General features: G+C 40.0%; 1 pseudogene across 1 annotated transcript; it reads left to right on the top strand.

Annotated features, from left to right (window-relative positions):
• Positions 1-5,494: 5,494 nt before the first annotated feature.
• LOC149848547 (beta-1,6-galactosyltransferase GALT29A pseudogene) lies at positions 5,495-6,792 on the top strand (annotated as a pseudogene). Its single transcript, XR_016431627.1, has one exon. The product of XR_016431627.1 is annotated as a beta-1,6-galactosyltransferase GALT29A pseudogene (transcript).
• The last annotated feature ends 6,834 nt before the right edge of the window (positions 6,793-13,626 follow it).

The following is a 13,626-nucleotide window of genomic DNA, read 5'->3' as shown; positions in this document are numbered from 1 at the left end:
CGCTATGCGCCTTTCCCCCTCCTCTACTACGAGCTCGGAATGGAAGGAGTGGAGGATTGGCCTTTGATGCCTTTTTTATGGCACCGTCGACTAAAATGTTGGCCTACAACTACGGCAAGCAGTAGATTACCATAGTCATCCACCCATGCACTTTATGTGGTGGATTGTTGCACCTCAAATGAAGTGTTGGAGGCTTGTTGGAACTCTAAAGGCAATATCTTGTCTCAGCTTAGTGACCCTAGGCCCGGTGCAGCGACCCGCTAAGTTTAAGCGTTTAAGCATATCATTAAGCGGAGGAAAAGAAAGTTATAAGGATTCTCCTAGTACCGGAGAGTGAATCGAGAATAGCCCAGCTTGAGAATCGGTAGGCTTTGCCTTCCAAATTGTAGTTTGTAGAAGCGTCTTCAGAGATGAACTGGACTCAAGTCCCCTAAAAGAGGGCATCGAAGAGGGTGAGATCCTCGTCGTGTCTGGACCCTATCGCACCATGAGGCAGTAACATGCAAATCGTTCATCTGACTTGGTTATAGAGGTGAAAGACTAATCGAAGTGTCTGGTAGATAATTTCCTCCGAAGTTTCCCTCCGGATAGTAGTAGCTCGCAAGAGTTCTATCAAGTAAAGCCAATGATTAGAGGCATCGGGGACGCACCGCCCTCAACCTATTCTCAAGCTTTAAATAGGTAGGATGGCACATCTGCTTTGTTGAGCCACGTCACGAAATCAAGAGCTCCAAGTGGGCCATTTTTGGTAAGCAAAACTGGCAATGCATGATGAACTGGAAGCCGGGTTACAATGCCTAACTACATGCTAACCTTGATCTCACAAAAAGTGTCAGTCGATTAAGACAACAAGACGGTGGTCACGAAACTCAAAATGCTAACAATTCACTGCTGAATCAACTAGCCTCGAAAATGGATGGCATTTAAGTGCGTGACCCACACCCGACCATCGGGCCATTCAATGAGTATAATATTTTGTCCAAACTAGCTAACTCCTCGGTTAATATACTCTATTTACTATTTCTATGTATTAAAATTGATCAAGTATAATGTTTTGGACCATTTTTAAACCATCCTTGTTTTCATGAAGCGTGAGCTGTCAAATTTTCATCTAGACAACCAATTTGATAGCATATTAGGTACTATAGTATATATATGATTAGGGGTGGCAAAACCTGACACGACCCGCCAACCCGCCTCTTAGGCGGGTTCGGGTTGGGAAAAAATGAACCCGTTTAATAAACGGGTCGACCCGCCTAACCCGTTTATTAAACGGGCAGGGTTCGGGTTGGGGGTATGCCAACCCGCCAACCCGGCTGACCCGTTTAATAAATGGGTTAGGCGGGCGGGTCAACCCGCCAACCCGCCAACCCGTCTGCCAACCCGCCAACCTGAGAACCCGTTTACCCGACCCAACCCATTTACTAAATGGGTTGGTGGGTCGTGTCGGGTTACCCGTTTATTAAACGGTGCGGGTTCGTGTTTGTCACAACCGACCCGTTTAATAAACGGGTCGGGTTCGGGTTGATGTATGCTGACCCGCCAACCCGTCGGGTCGACCCGCCAACCCGACACGATTGCCACCCCTATATATGATATCTGATGCCATTCTGAATCCGATTAGTCCTGTTTGGTTAAAATTCTTAATCCTGTTAGTAATCAAATTCAGATTCAGTTTAAGATTTCATGACCAAATCGGATGCATATCTGATTACCAAATCTGATTAAATGTAGTTTTCGGATTCAGTATTAGCTTTTTTCATCTGAATCTGGATACCAATCTGAGTCCGATTAGCCAATATCTGATTAGTCAGATTTGGTATTGGCTACATCCGAACTGAATCAGAACCGTTTACATCCTTATATATCAAACATTGGGTGGTTATATCCATGCAAATAAGGGAGTGTACCACTATGGTATGGAGGTTCAAAACCATGATTTGCAAACCCAGTGACTCGGGAAATCGGCTCGTTCAATAGTGACTCGTGACTCCGGAAGGTCAACTAAGTAACTTGTTCGGGTTTTGTTAACTTTTGACTTTATATAAAAATAATATATATTAATCAAATAAATACAAAAAAGCTAAAAAAAGGCCATGGTTACTTCTAAAATCACTAAATAAATAGAAAAATATCATACTAAGTTACAACTAAGCCACAATTAATCATTTACTAACAAGAAACTGAATTGAACTTCAAGATCTTCAATAACTTTACTCTGGACGAGTCAACCAAGTCTTGACAAAGTCTGAACAAGTTTTTTCTGTGGACGAGTTTGCCTGCTGGGTTGATCCAATAAATGGGTGATCCTCACCGAGTCAACGAGTTGACTCGGTCATGAGTTTTTAAGCACTGTTCAAAACCACAATAGGTTTTTCTTATTTTATATACGGTTTTCAAGTAAAAGATTAAATGCTTTTTGAACTATGCAGCTCCTGTTTTAGATCCATTTTCTGACCTACCCAAATCCTAATTTAAAAACTAAATTTCAGGTTTTACAGATCAGATTAACCTGAAAAGAGGCATTGGTGAGCAAGTCAAATACAGAAGAAGCACGACTCATTTCACCCTGGCCTTTGAAACGGTGCTACCCTGGACCCAGACCCACTGCAAGCTCACGGCAACTCAGTCAACTGGTCAAAACCCTAGCAAGTCGCTTTAGTCTTCCAAAAATTACCAAGGTCATGTTATGGGAATCCTTAATTCCTAAAACCATATTTCTGTTGTTTGGCACACGAGAATTGGAGGAAACAGAAAAGATGGCATAGATTTCACCCTCACCAATGCTTTCATTACCCTTATTTTGGATTACTTCAAAAAAGGAGATATTTTTCTTTATTGAATGAACGAAATGGAGATAATTTGCCCTGGTTAAACATTCTTATACTCCTAGAAACCTCTAGCAAATTATTCGGAGAATTTTTATTTAATTTCAATTTTTTTATTTCTCTCACTTGTCTTCAAAGTTCAAACAAGAAACCAACAATATTTTTCATCTTTGGGTATTTAGTGGAATCACTTTTTTTTTTAATTTATACAAAGAAACCACCTCTAGGATCAGAGACCTAGCTGCCCTAGCTCAGCTCCGCTGTCCTGGCAGCATAAAACACTGTGGGCTTACCCCCCTTATCCCCAGGAAGATGTTTAGTGGAATCACTTGAAATACTCTCATCCATGAAAAAGAATATAAATTATCCAAATCATTTTCTGGATTTTCTCTCCAATCATTTCCATCAATTCCTTTCAAATACCTCCTTGTAAACATAGCCTAAGAGAAATTGGATTCTGTCACCAGATGTCCTTGAGTTTTGGAGCTTGTGTGTACGATGTAGATCTAGGTCTAATTAACCTATACTAGTTCTTAACCAAATTTGAGTCTCATAACTAGGGGTGGCAAAATCTGACCCCCACCCGCCAACCCTCTTATTAGCGGGTTAGGGTTTGGCTTAAACGGGTTCGTGTTGTAAACAGGTCGACCCGCCTAACCCGTTTATTAAACGGGTTAGGTTCGTGTTAGGGGTATGCCAACCCGCCAAACCGTTTGACTCATTTAATAAACGAGTTAGGCGAACGGATCAACCCGTTTACACAAACTCATCAACCCGCAAGAGAGCAATAGCCAACCCACGTCGCCTGAACGACAGCCAGAAGTCACCGGCACCGACAGCCAGTCGAACGACCAACCGTCCCCCATTAGCATCATGATCGGGGTCAAAGGAAGAAAACGTCAGTCAATGCTTGGTGACCCACGTCGTTTATCGACGACCATCCGACAACCCTGCGATGGCGGCCTCCGAAAGAGGTCCTTGGAGCCTTCCGTCGACGATAGCCTGATGGTCGACCATCGTTGAGACCGAAGAGGGCAAAAACTCCTTCTACGTCTTTGACGACAACAAACTTCGTCGGCACGACAATGAACCTCGATAAGACATAGGACATTGTCGGCGAGGCAGTGAGCCCCGCCGAGCATCCTATTAGAAAACCCCTTTCCAACAAAAGGGGTCCTGTGTCGGCAACTACCAGAAAAAACTCGAAAACCCTTATCGACGTCGTGTAATCGTGTGTCGACCTGACCTGTTTATTAAACGGGTTCACCGTGTCGTGTCGGGTTACCCGTTTAATAAACGGGTCGTGTTTGGGTTGAGGTATTCTGACCTGCCGACCCGACCCGATTGCCACCCCTACTCATAAGACATTGGCCATGGGATTACCGGATCTAGGATTCTGGGTTTTGGTCCAACATGCATTAGCATGACTTTGTGTTCATCTAGTACAAATCCAGCCCAACTGGTTTGGGTCTGGTCATGGTTCCAGATCCATGCATGACAGACTGTCTCTGTCTCTGCTGGGTCACCTAGTGGGGTCAATGATCTCCCTTTGGGAGAATCCAATGCGAGAACCATCATTATTCATAAGAAACATCAGAGAGTCAAAAACTGGTTGAACCAAACCCTCCAATGGTCATTTAACACAAAAACCAAGTCCACTGAAGTAATTTTAATTGAACCTAAAAACTGATGCTGAACCAGCGTAGGCCCCCACAAAAAGTGAGGGATCTATCATCTAGGGGAGGCAGAAACACAGTGGCAAAGAGAAATTTGATGACGCCCATTTAATGATAACAATTAAGTACTGTTGTTAGATGGCCATCTGATTCATTGAAGGAGGAAGAAAATGTATTCTAAAATCATTAAATGTCTTATTATAATCGCCTTTATATGGGTGCTCATTTCCGTTAATGTTCTCCCTCCGTGACTCAAAGCAAGAACTGCGTTCAGAAAACAGAAAAAGTGGAAAATAAGCCTTTAGAGAGAGGGAGGGAGGGATTGAGGTGAGGGGTTTGAGCCGTTAAGCAGCTGGGAGGTAAGAATGAACTGATTCCTTAAAGCTCGTTTCTTTTATTGGTAAGATCCAGTCCGTTATGATTGTGGTGGAGTTGCTATTTGGATTGTTTTTGGTTCGTTGGTTGTGGGGAAGAGAGAGAGAGATGAGGTTGGGCGGGAGGGGGACTTTTCTATCTGTGTTTTTATGGTTTGTTTTGTGGTGCTGTAGGATTTGGCGAATCGTGGAAGTGTTTGGGATGGAAACCGTGTTGTCAGTTGCTTCTGATTTGTAACTCTCTCTCTCTGGGGATTTTCCTTTGTGAAGTTTTGAGTTGTTTCTGATCTCTCTCTCTCTCTCTCTCTCTCTCTCTCTCTCTCTCTCTCTCTCTCTCTCTCTCTCTCTCTCTGGGGATTTTCCTTTGTGAAGTTTTGAGTTGTTTCTGAGCTCTCTCTCTCTCTCCAAACATCTATTTCTGGTCTCTCCATTTACATTGGCCTCTTCCCTTGAGGGAGCGCCCCCACCCACATTACTCCTCTGTTTGGTTTTGATGCAAGGGTTCCTGAGGGAATGGCGACCCTTCCATTTAGAGTTCAATGGTCCCTCATCCCTCCTTTTGGGCTTTTTCCATTCCATTAAACCACACAAATTCTTCCCTCTCAATCTCTGCCGAATGAAACGACCAATCCGTCCCCTCTTCAGCGTCTTCCTGCTGCTTGTATTGTGCACTGTGCTGGGTTCCCGTACCGCGGTTCGCCGAAGTTTCCTTTCTGCTACTCTGGAAGCCAGAACCTCTTCCACCATTGATGCTTCACCCCCTAGTGTTTTCAATGAGACCATCCTGAACTATGCAGCGATTGAGGTCGGTGAATTGGATTCGCGGCGAGAGATCAATCAACTTCTCGAGTGGAATTATCCTCAGAGTCGGCACCAATCCATCTCCTCATGGCGTCAGGATAACCATGACGGCCGATATGTCCGGTCTAGTAAGATTCCTGTTGACAGCCGATATGTCGGGTCTAGTAAGATTCCTGTTCAGCTCGTGAGCCCCAGGTACTCTGGGCTATGGCCGGAATTCCGGCAGTTGCTGAGGAACTGGGTGAGGAACAAGCGGTTTCATCCAGAGATCATGAGTGAATTGGTGTCACTTGTTAAGGATCCAGTGGATCAGCATTATGGTTTACCTCAAACAAACAGTCGCTATGTTTCATGTGCAGTTGTGGGGAACAGTGGGATTCTGCTGAAGAAAGAATACGGCATGTTGATCGATAGCCATGAAATGGTGATCAGATTGAATAATGCAAGGACCGAAGGATTCCAGCAAAATGTTGGTTCAAAGACCACTCTTTCATTTGTTAACAGCAATATCTTGCATCTCTGTACCCTCAGACCGGGTTGTTTCTGCCATCCATATGGGGTGAATGTCCCGTTGGTGATGTACATTTGCCAAGCTGTGCATTTCATGGATTTAGCATTCTGCAATCGGACTCATAAGGCTCCATTGATTATTACAGATGCTCGTTTTGATGCATTATGTTCCAGGATTGTGAAGTACTACTCATTGAAGCGGTTTGCAGAAACAACGGGGAAGCCACTGGAAGAATGGAGTGCTGCCCATGATGGCATCATGTTCCATTACTCATCAGGAATGCAAGCAGTCATGCTTGCATTGGGTTTGTGTGAGAAAGTTAGCGTATTTGGGTTCGGTAAATCAGCTGATGCTAAGCATCACTACCACACCAATCAGAAGGCTGAGCTTCATTTGCACGATTATGATTCAGAGTACGTCTTCTACCAGGATTTGACTGAACGGCCAGAATCTATACCTTTTCTTAAGGACTCCAAGTTCAAGATCCCACCTGTAACCATATATAGATGACTTGATTATTATGCTTCTTAATTTGTCTAGTTTGACTTACCACACTGTAATCTTCTATATGAGAAACTGTTTCAAGTTTTTGCCTTTCTCAATTTTTGAATTCAATATGTTCATATTGTTTCTTTTCATTTCTTGCAATTTTGCAAATCTGTCTGTGTGGAATTGAATGCATCCTGGGCTACACTAGTCATAATTTTGGCATTTGGAAAGAATTCCTTTATGGTGAGAAGGATATCAATAGAATTCATTTGATGTGGTAGAGACTGTGTGTGGCTTGATTTATCTGCAGCCTGTCTTTGTATTCATGTATTTATACAGTTTGCTTGGATCCAGGAGAAGCACGGAATCTAAAAACCAAGATGTTTTTTGTGGACATCAGTTCCTTTTTGCAATTGAAAGAAAATAAAAAGGATTCAGATAACCAGCGGTCAAGCTATGTCACAGCACCCAGACGGGTGCGACACTTGAGCACAACTTCCTTTGTGTTAGGTGAAGGCAACCACACTGCAACCACACTGAGGTCCATTTCTATCCAAAAGTAGATTCAGTTAACCCTAATCAAGTTCATTTTTATCTATACTATATATATAAATACATAAATGCACACAAATACACATAGTGTAAACTTAAAACTGTTAAATATATATATATATATATATATATATATATATATATATATATATATATATATATATATCCCCGCACCCCCGCACCCAAGTTTTTTTAAAGTGCCGCACCCGTACCCATACCCGCACCCGCACCTGCACCTGCACCTATGTGACATAGCTGTCAAGTAAAGCAGTTCAGCTCGAGAAAATTTCAGCAGAAGAGTTTGACTGAAAGTTGAGAACATCAGTAGAAGCACTAAGGAGATCTAGTACTGTGGTTGGTGAGAGAGCTAATTTTGATCTTGATGTTTGGTCTCTCTGCCTAACATTGGGCTCTGAATTCTCGTATGTTTGAATTCAATTGAGTCCTCCACCAATTCGGACTTTGTTCTCAGTCAGGGTTGGCCAAAGCCCTGTAACCCATAACTTTCATTCCTTGGCAGAAGCCATTATTTTTCTGATGCTGTCTCAGATCTGGTTCTGTTTCTCACAAACTTTGCATTCTTGTCTTGCACGTGACTTCTTTGAGCACGTTGCATCTGCAGTTCTGCACCTGCATTATTTTTCTTTTTCACATGAGAGCTTTTTAATAAAGCTGAAAGGACCAAGAGCTTATCTTCTTCGGTTAGCATGGAACCATTGTTTCTATCTTTAGGATTCTTTGGCTTTTTAACCATGTGCACTTTTAGTGCTTGCCTTGTTATCTAATTCGTGTATGATGGCGCCAAGTGCTCCGGTACCCAACATTTTCATAAATCAGAAGATTACAAATGCTCCGTATTATATTTTTGTTGGTATATAATTTTAAAATTTTGTTGTATTATGCTATATCGATTGAAAAGGATTTCCTATTTGTAATTATCCGATCTCGCTGTTCACCATATTCTTTAAACTGCAGTGAGATGGGACCAGTTAAAAGGCTATAATGATACTAATGATCTAGCAGACAGCCCTGTAATTGTAACTTCTTGAATTGTCAATCATCTTAAACACATGCAATCTAGTGACTTGGATTTTGTTTATGCTTATAAAGTTGCTACTGGGAATTCCAGCTTTTGCTATCAAAACAAGTATCTAAAGTAATTTTTCAGAGGACATAATTAAGCTTGGGCAGGTGCCTTAAAGGTTGCTCCTAGTGGAAAAAGGCTATTGAAGACGCTAGACTCATTCCAACTGTAGGTAGATAGCTCAATAGCTCTTGCAGCTCAACTAGTTCCCACTTTTGTGGATATTGTAAGTGTTATTTTTCCTCCCATCCCTCTTTTGTACATGAGACAGGAAGGGTGTAGCAACTGGAAACAACAGTTACTGCCACTCTTGTGCTCTCCTGTTGCAGTTATTTTGACCTTTTATGAGATAAACTCTTCTGCATCATGGAACCACTAGAGACCTTGTATGTGATACCTCTTTTGTTAAAACATATGTAATAATACATCTATATATATATATTTATATATATAGATGTATTCACCATAATACCCGATAGGGGTATTATGGTCTTTTCACAAGTACCCGATAGGGGTACTTGTTTTATTTCTTTTTATTTTTCTTTTTTGTTTTTTAGAATTTTTGTTTGAGATACTAAAGGGGCCCCACAATGGAGTCGTTGGGGCCCCCAACGGTCACAATGGAGTCGTTGGGGCCCCCAACGGTCACAATTGTACCGTTGGGGGCTCCCAACGACTCTATTGGGAGCCCCCTTTAGTCTCCCATTGCTTATAAATAGGGGGAACCTCCTTGTATCTTTGTATTGCTTTTAGAGAGCTCCTCTCCAATAAAAGTAGTATTTATTTTATGTGTGTAGCCTTGTTGTAAGGCTTTTCGTATATCCCTTAGTGGATTTCCTCTCTTATGTTTGTTTCTTTTGTCCGGTGTTGGACATAGTGAATGAATTTGCATTCTTGAGTTCTTCCGCATACTTCATTACATGGTATCAGAGCCATATGATTCTCTAAGGTGAAATCTTGTCTCTCTCTATTTCCTTTATATTGCACATCTTCATTTTGTAGCGATGGAAGTCAAGATCGACCTATCATTCAAGCTTAATGAGAAAAATTACATGATGTGGGCATCCGCAATGGAGAATAATCTCAAAGGCAAGAAGCTTTGGGGTTATGTAATGGGAACCGTTTCGGAACCCCAACTTAAGCTCACAAAGATGAAAGAAGATTAAGAGAAAGTGCTTGAAGGTGATGCTCGTCTCAAGGCTATTGAAGATTATCATCACCAAATGAAAGATTGGGAGAGCAACCATGCAAAAATCTTAGCATGGTTTATGAATAACGTTGAACTTAAGGTATGTGCAAATATTGCAAAATTTCGTCTGGCAAATGAAGCTTGGTTTTTTATGAAGGGTATATATACCCAAAAGGATCTTGCAAGAGCTTACTTTTTGCAAGAAAAAGTGAGAACCACAAAACAAGGCGACATGAGCATACAAGACTACTATAGTGCTCTAAATTCTTTGTGGGATAAATTGACTCTTTTAGAGCCTAGATGGGTGGCTACGGAGGATGTGGAAGTAAGACAAAAGCAAATGGAACAAGATAGATTGTTTCAATTTTTATTTGGGCTTCGTCCCGAATTTGAACAAGTTAGATCCTCACTCCTCCATAGATCTACGTTTCCTCCTTTAGAGGAGGCTATTGCCGAAATCACTCAAGAAGAGACTAGGCATAGCATGAGTAAAAGCATAGATGAAGTTCTTGTCATATCTAAACCCGATAATCATGTTAAAACATACAAGCCACCTCATTTTGGTAAGCAAGAGAGTGGTGGAAGAAAAATGATTATATGTCATAATTGTTATGAGCCGGGACATTAAACCCATTTTGCCCAAAGCTAAATGGGACATTCAAGCCAAAGGTGACTTCTATTGAGGAATTCTCCATCAAAGAAGATGAAGGCAATAATGGGGATCTCAAGGATACTCTTGGTCAAATTTCCATGGCTCTCCAACAAATTCTAAAGGCCACTTCTTCCACCTTCGGTGCCGTCATTGCCTCATCATCAACACCCGGTACGCACTCTTGGATCTTAGATTCTGGAGCCTCTTTTCACATGACTCCTCATAAAAATGCATTAACCAACATGAGCATCAATTCAAAAATATCTTGTGTCTCTACGATTGATGGAATTTTTTTCAAAATAAATGGTATTAGAACTCTTGATTCTAAAAATATTCAAAATTTCCTTGTTCCAAAAGTAAGAATAGTTCATAAACTAAATCTTAACCTTTTTCCCGTTTCTCAAATTGTCGACCATGGATGTGAAATATCTTTCTCATCTCGAGGGTGCTTTGTGCAGGATCTTCGGTCTAGGAAGCGGATTGGGCAAGGCCATAGGAAGGGAGATCTTTATTTTATTGATCACTTAACGCTTCCTAATACCTCTTTTTGTACTTATGTTCAAGATAAAAATATTGAAACTTGGGATAAAAGGCTTGGACATCCAAGTTACTCTAAAATGTATCTTTTTCCTTTTGGAAACAAGTTTTGTAAAGAAAAAAATATCAATTACAAAGATTGTATTTTTGAAAAAATGAAGTCTATTCCTTTTCCTATAAGAACCTTTGTGTCAACAAAACCTTTTGAATTGGTGCATTCTGATGTATGGGGACCATCTCCGGTTCTATCTAAAGGTGGTTATTCATATTATGTTACCTTTATTGATTATTATACTAGGCATGTATGGATCTATTTTCTTAACCTTAAATCGGAAGTTTTTAACTTTTTCAAAGAATTTTATGCAAAAGTTCAAAATCTATTTCAAAGCCGCATATCCATTCTTAGATCCGATTTGGGTGGAGAATACTTATCAAATGAGTTTCAATCATATTTAAAACAACATGGCATTTGTCATAAAAAATCATGCCCAAGAACTCCTCAACAAAACGGTCTAGCGGAAAGAAAATATAGACATATTTTAGAAACCACTAGATCATTACTCATTTCTAAAAATATTCCTAAAAATTTTTGGGTCGAAGTCGTGTTAACCTCCACCTATTTAATCAATAGAATGCCATCTTCAAAATTGAACAATATCTCTTCTTATAAAAAGCTTTTTAATATAACACCCGATTACAATCGTCTTCGTATTTTTTGGTGTAAATGCTTTGTTCTTTTGCATAAAAGAGATAAATTGTCACAAAAAACAAGTGAATGTGTGTTTTTAGGATATGGTGAAAATCAAAAGGGCTATAGATGCTTTGACTATAAAAACAATAAGTTATTTGTCTCCAAAGATGTGACTTTTTTAGAAGATGAAAATGGTTTTGAAATATTGGAAAAACCAAATGAAATTGATTATATGTTTATCAACGATCTTTTAAAAGATTTAAATGATGACTCATTAAGTCATCCAAAATTTTTAGACAATACTCATAATAATGATTCTCATGATATTGAGGTATCACCAACTAATGGTGACAATCTCCAAGTATACACTCAGCTTAAGCAAGCGCAACCTATTAGTGCTTTAGAAAAATTATTGTGGCTTAATGAACCCCTAGAAGAAACCTCCCTTAGTCGATCTTCTAGAAAATCAATTCCACCTAAGAGATTTGTCTCTTATGAAACTCTCTCACCTAACTATAGAGCTTGTCTAATAGCCTTGCATTCTTACTATGAACATTCCCATTATAATTAAGCAAAAAATATTCCTCATTGGGTTGAAGCAATGAAAATTGAACTAGATGCTTTAAATAAGGCTAAAACTTGGGAAACAGTTCAACATCCTCCAAATAAAAAAGTTATAGGATGTCCGTGGGTGTACAAAGTCAAAACAAAAAGTGATGGTTCCCTAGAACGATATAAAGCTAGATTAGTTGCTAAGGGATACTCACAATAATATGGTATTGATTATGAGGAGACTTTTTCCCCGTGGCTCTCATGACAAGTGTTAGAACTCTAATTGTTGTAGCATCATCTAAGAAATGGCCTATATTTCAATTAGATATTAAAAATGTCTTTCTTAATGGTCAATTGAATAAAGAAGTATATATGGACCCTCCGCAGAGAATTAATGTTAACCAAGGTCAAACTCTTCAATTATTAAATGCTTTATATGGTCTTAAACAAGCCCCTAAGGCTTGGTATGATAGATTTAGCGCTATCATGTTACAATTGGGATTTCGTTCATGTTATACTGACACTGCTCTTTTTGTTAAACGTGTAGGTAGTAGTATTATCATCCTTTTGCTTTATGTTGATGATATGAGATCATCACTGCTAATGATGAAAGTGGTATTCTTAATGTTAAAACATAATTTTGATATGTCTAATTGGGGTTTTCTCAGGTATTTTCTTGATATAGAAGTAGCGTACTCTCCTCGAGGATATATTTTGTCACAGATGAAGCTTGCTGCAAACATATGTTCCAAATCTGGGATTTCAGATGACAAAAAGGTGGAGACTCCTGAGGTTATCAATGTCAAACTACGTCTGGAGGATAGAGTTCTGTTGGATGATCATATGCCCTACAGGCAACTCATTGGCTCCCTCACCTATCTGACTATCATCAGGTCTGATATCGCTCATGTTGTGCACTCTGCAAGCCAATTTCAGCATGCCCCTACAACTGTGCATATGAGTATTGTGCTTCGGATCATTCGCTATATAAAAAATACTTTAACTAAAGGGTTATTTCTATCCTCACTCTCTTCCTTAAATTTACTTGCTTATACTGATGCTGACTCGGGAGAAAACCTAGATGATTGAGTCTCAACTTCTGGTTTTTGTATTTTTTTAAGAGATTCGCTAATTGCTTGGAGATGCAAGAAACAGCAGAAAGTCTCATTGTCTTCCACTGAAGCTGAGTACAGGGCCATGGCAACTACTACAATGAAACTTGTGTGGCTTCGAAGTCTTCTTCAAGATATGGGAGTCAAAATTATTGGTACTTTGAAGCTTTGTTGCGACAACAAAAGTGCGATCTATATTGTCAGCAACCACACCTTTCATGAGAGGACTAAACATATTGAGATGGACTGTCACTATGTTCGTGATGAATATCTTCATGGGACAGTTACACTGCCATACGTCACTTCGGAATATCAGCTTGCAAATTTCTTTACCAAAGCACTTCCTCCTCCTCGCTTCTTGTTTCTTCTTGGCAAACTTTCGGTCATCTCCCCGTAAAGTTTGAGGGGGGTGTTAAAACATATATAATAATACATCTAACTATATATATATATATATTCACCATAATACTTGATAGGGGTATTATGGTCTTTTCATAAGTACCCGATAGGGGTATTATGGTCTTTTCACAAGTACCCGATAGGGGTACTTGTTTTATTTTTTTTTTTTTTCTGTTTTT

Source organism: Nuphar pumila, chromosome 1 (genome assembly GCF_984573655.1).
Source record: "Nuphar pumila chromosome 1, dmNupPumi1.hap1.1, whole genome shotgun sequence".
In the NCBI taxonomy this organism is placed as follows: Eukaryota; Viridiplantae; Streptophyta; class Magnoliopsida; order Nymphaeales; family Nymphaeaceae; genus Nuphar; species Nuphar pumila.
This window is presented reverse-complemented; position numbering and strand designations above follow the sequence as displayed.